The sequence below is a fragment of the Chenopodium quinoa genome, unplaced genomic scaffold (genome assembly GCF_001683475.1).
Source record: "Chenopodium quinoa cultivar QQ74 unplaced genomic scaffold, ASM168347v1, whole genome shotgun sequence".
Lineage (NCBI taxonomy): Eukaryota > Viridiplantae > Streptophyta > Magnoliopsida > Caryophyllales > Amaranthaceae > Chenopodium > Chenopodium quinoa.
This window is the reverse complement of record NW_018742390.1, coordinates 7,040,838-7,045,570: the sequence shown is the minus strand read 5'-3', so window position 1 is coordinate 7,045,570 and position 4,733 is coordinate 7,040,838. Positions and strand designations below refer to the sequence as shown.

Below are 4,733 nucleotides of genomic sequence, written 5' to 3'. Positions count from 1 at the left end.
TTTCGGTATTTATACCCCTATAAGTGGACCAATGAGAGAATGACACGTGTCCTTTTCATAGGTGTCCAAATGGACTCCCAAGTTAGATGACACGTGTCACTCAGATATGCCCCCCGGGAATGGCGGCTTTCAAGGCCTAAATCCCAAGGGAAGCCGCAAGACAGTGCTACCTTAACCCCTAGGGTAGGGCACGTTTTTCTAGAACCCTATAAATAGGAAGATTCCCCCAGTAATTGGGACAATTTTACAATCTTAAACTTTACGTCATAATCATTAGGACATTTATTGCTCTCAAAAACAAAGAACACCTGAGCTCTGAATCCGAGCAGATACCTACTTTCCGCACGTTTTTCTCCGAATCCTTACTAACTTAATCTTCGGAGGCGGACCTCCGATCATTCGAAGCTCCGTTTGTTTTTGAAGGTACATGCGCCCTTGTTGAATCCAGTCTTCGAGTTATAACTCTCCCAAGGGACACAAAAACTCCCGAAATAGAATATGTTCAGATATTATTTTCTTACATCATATTTTTTTTATCCAAATATTATATGGTTGGATAGATCTTGAAACACTAGTGGAAAAATAGCTATCCGGGCAAAAAAGGTCTATCTATAACGGGCAGCGGGCGTTACGTATGCATCCGTTACGGATAGCTAGTGTTATTTGTAACGGGCAGTGTCAGTTTCGAATAACGGGTTAATCGTAACGGGCATTTCAAGTGCCCGTTACGAATAACCCGTTATTCGTAACGGACATTTCAAGTACCCGTTGCAAATAAACTGTTATTTGTAACGGACATTGCAAGTGCCCGTTACAAATAACGACTTATTTGTAACGGGAATTTCAACTGCCCGTTACAAATAACGGGGTTGTACCCGTTACAAATAGTGTGTACCCCAATTAAAAAAAAATATCCAGCACATGTTGTGCTGGATTAGCTAGCTTGCATAAAATTATAGCACAATTATTTTATTAATTAATTGAGATAAAAAAAAAAAGTGCTTCATATTTATACAATCAGAAAAAAAAAAAATACATTTATTATCGCCTAATAACAAAAACTAAAAACCTTCTACTTTATTGATTCTTCTTAGTCCAATGCTATTTAACTTTTCAACGATTTTCTCAACTTCTTCTCGTGTTTCATATATATGCTTCCCAACTTCATACATCTTTGGGGCACTATGAATGAAGCAAGCAAATCTCATGATCCAGTTATCTTCAGACATGCTGCATCAGTTTAAGCTCTTGCTGAAGGCCCCGTACTTGATCTGCAACATCGAATATTTTATTGGCCTCTTGAATCAATATAGAGCCAATCCACTATATAGCTGATGCAGCAATGGATTCTGCCATGGTTGGGAGCTTTGGTGTTTACCTTTGTTTTCCTGTTGATTTCACATAAATAAATCAATATTAAAGATAGTCAATTCTAACTTAGAACTTTTAAGGTGCTCCTAATTATCAAAGCTTTGTTAATGGTGGAGATTTCAGCTTTTGGGTCATGCATAGCATTTTTCTTGATAATATTCATACTATTACCAATAAAAGAGAAGTAATGGATAGTTCCCTTATAGTATGAGTTACTGGTTAGTACAGACTCTACAGAGAATGATTCTCTGAAGTTGTTACAAAGACCAAGACAAATAACATCAGAAATTTCATTAGATAGTTACCAAAACTAGCATCCAATTGAAACAATAAGATAGTGCCATCAACTTTTTTGTGACACCCCACAACCAGTGATTAATATACAATAAACAATCATAAACAGCAATAACCAAGCCACCAGGGTATATTATACAATAAATAACAAATGTGTGTTTAAATAAATTGTAAAATATGAAGAAAATTGATAGACATGGAAATCCAAGTAAGAAAACCAGTGTATAATAATATGAATACAACATACGTAACAGGAAACTTACGCACGAGTTACGAGTTTACAACTCATTAGAATAGGCTGTTCTTTGATGGGAATCTGCGCTAGGTATGTAGAAGCTAACAAGCATTGATGTGAGATAAGCACAACTGCAAAAATCTACAACGGAAAATTTTTCAACAAGTTCCTTCCCAAGATAATAATCTATCTTGTACGCAGAACAGGCAATGGATCAGTCATTTGAGTCACACATGTGTTTTACTGTAAGAGCAGCACTAAAATCCAGTAAAAAACAATCACTTGAAAATCTGATCTTCATTCAAGTACTGCTTAAGTCCACTAGTCAAAGCGGCAGAGGACTCTGAATCCTGACCAAAAGGTTTCTCTATAATGACCCGGGTCCACCCATTTGCAGAGGATGCAGATAAACTTGCACATCTCACCGCATCTATAAAGATGTTTGGTAGAATTCACAAATAGAAGAGTCGATTAGCAATCCTCCCAGCCTACATTATTGAAGGTATTGTCGTCAAAATAAAGGCTAAACATGTGATCTTCATGACAATAGTATAGACATTCTTGACAAGGTTCTTGCAGGCTGCTATTTAAAAACAATTTAAAAAAATCTACACTATTACAAGTAAAATCTCTACAGAGACCTATTAGCCATATGAAATTTTCAGGCTTTTACATGACAAATCCAAATGTCAATATCAACACATCAATCCTTTTCATGTTTGGATACTACATTAACAATAAAATAGGTTCCATAAGTCATAAGATAAGATTAGTACCATAGCATGAGATAAAAAACGAATCAACCACAATGTTTAGAATCTTAAGATATTCCAACCAGTGCTTGGTTTTTCTTTGCAGCTCTGCCTAAGACATTCACACAGCTGAAGTACATGAATCTAACCAGCATTGCTTACATGACTAAACATAGAATCCATGTAATTATTAGTTGATTACATCATGTTATCCCTAATATTTGACTGTGTACACAATTATGTCCCTAAATTATCTACAGTATGCTACAAGCAAAAGCAAACATCACGTATAATTTATGAAATAAATCATTTTGAAATTTGAATCATGCTCATATTTTTTTAGCAAGTTAACTTTGTCAAAAATTAAGATACAATGTACCATCAAGTGCAGCAAATAAGTCATCGACGAGGACAGACAACTACTCATTCTCATCAATCAGCATAACAAACAAGTATTTAAAAGCCATACTGACCAGATTGGTAGAAACATCTCTTCAGAAACTCCTCCATCTTTTCACCACAGTTCTCCCTGACAATCAAAATTCAATTTATAAATACGGCGTAAAATTAAAACGAGCAATATGACCCCCTAACACTCATAAGTAGTATAAAACACTAGTGGAAAAAAAGCAACTTAATTAGAAGAACAAACCAACAGAAGCTACCGATTTGCAACATTTCATATATAAAAACAGGTCATTACCCTAACATGATAAACCATAAACTACAAATCAAGTAAAATGTACAAACTTTACAACAAATACAACGATTTGAGACACAAAATCACAAGCCCTAAAAATTCAGTTTATCAATCAATTAAAAATTTTCTAGCTGATTTCAACTATATAAATTAATTAGTCCAGTAAAAACAGAGATAATGCATAACAAATAGATAAAAATTAATCAAATACAAAAAAAAGCTAATCACATAAATAAAAACCCAGGTGAATTCAAATGTTTGAATAAACTAATCTGAGAAAAACAAAAAGAATATAAAGCAGATTGATTGAAAAAATCAGATAAAATGGAAATAACAAAAAAAAAAGAATAAAAAAAGGGGAAAAGGAGAAATTGCAATTGCGTAGACGACGTGGACCATGGCGACTCACTGGCGGCGAGCAGAAGGTAAGTGGAGGCTTCAAACGCAGCAATGGAGGAGGAAACCAATAACAAATTAAACCATTAAAACAAATATTTGAAAATTTAGAGTATACAAAATTGACTCAAAATGAAAAATCAGCCAAAAAAAAACAATTAAAACAAATATTAGAAAATTCAGAGTATACAAAATTAACTCAAAATGAAAAATCAGCCAAAAAATCAATTATTCAAATGAAAATTAAACAACAAATACTAGAAAATTCTGATTATACAAATATAACTGAAATGAAAATTCGGCCAATAAATATAAATTGAAACGAAAATTAAACCACAAACATTAGAAAAATCAAATGACACAAAAGCTAATTAAAATAAAAAATCAACAAACTAAAAAAAGAAGGCGAGTACTGTGATTAGGATCATCGGGAACAAAGGCGATATCAAGTAGAACAACACTAGGATCAATCGAAAGATAAACTCTCTTCCATTCAGAAAGCAAGTCATCGGACTTCGCCGGAAGAGTAGTCAACAACGGCAACATTGACAACGACAACGAAAACACAGTAGTTGGAAAATGGAGGTTGTGAAATTGGAGACAACTCCCAATTCAAATTTGACAGAAGGTAACCATTTTTTCTCTAAGATTGATGGAGGAGAGGAGAGAAGGTTTGAGTTCGAAATTAGAGAAAAAGGTGAATGATGGGGAGGAGAGGAGAGAGAGAGAGGGAGTGAATGACGCCCAGGTGAAAAAGCCGTGAAACCCTTATAAAAAGCCTAATGGGCTCCTCTATAAGTTGGGCCAAGTTTGGGCATTTGTATCGGGTACACTACACCTATTACATGTAATATAGTATTTGTAACGGGAAAAATAGTGTCTGATACGAATACATTGTAACGGACAAATTAGTGACCGTTACAAATAAATAAGTATTCGTAATGGACACTATTTTGCCCGTTACGAATATCTTAATTGTAACGGG

At 34.5% G+C, this 4,733-nt stretch overlaps 1 long non-coding RNA gene across 2 annotated transcripts; it reads right to left on the bottom strand.

Annotated features, from left to right (window-relative positions):
• Positions 1-868: 868 nt before the first annotated feature.
• LOC110700522 lies at positions 869-4,502 on the bottom strand. Of its 2 annotated transcripts, XR_002507229.1 has the most exons (4): positions 4,162-4,502; positions 3,126-3,181; positions 1,929-2,388; positions 869-1,388 (listed from the first exon to the last, which is right to left on the bottom strand). It is a non-coding gene; the product is annotated as an uncharacterized LOC110700522 (long non-coding RNA). The 2 variants fall into 2 exon arrangements; XR_002507228.1 differs by having other exon boundaries at positions 3,126-4,502.
• Between the last annotated feature and the right edge of the window lie 231 nt (positions 4,503-4,733).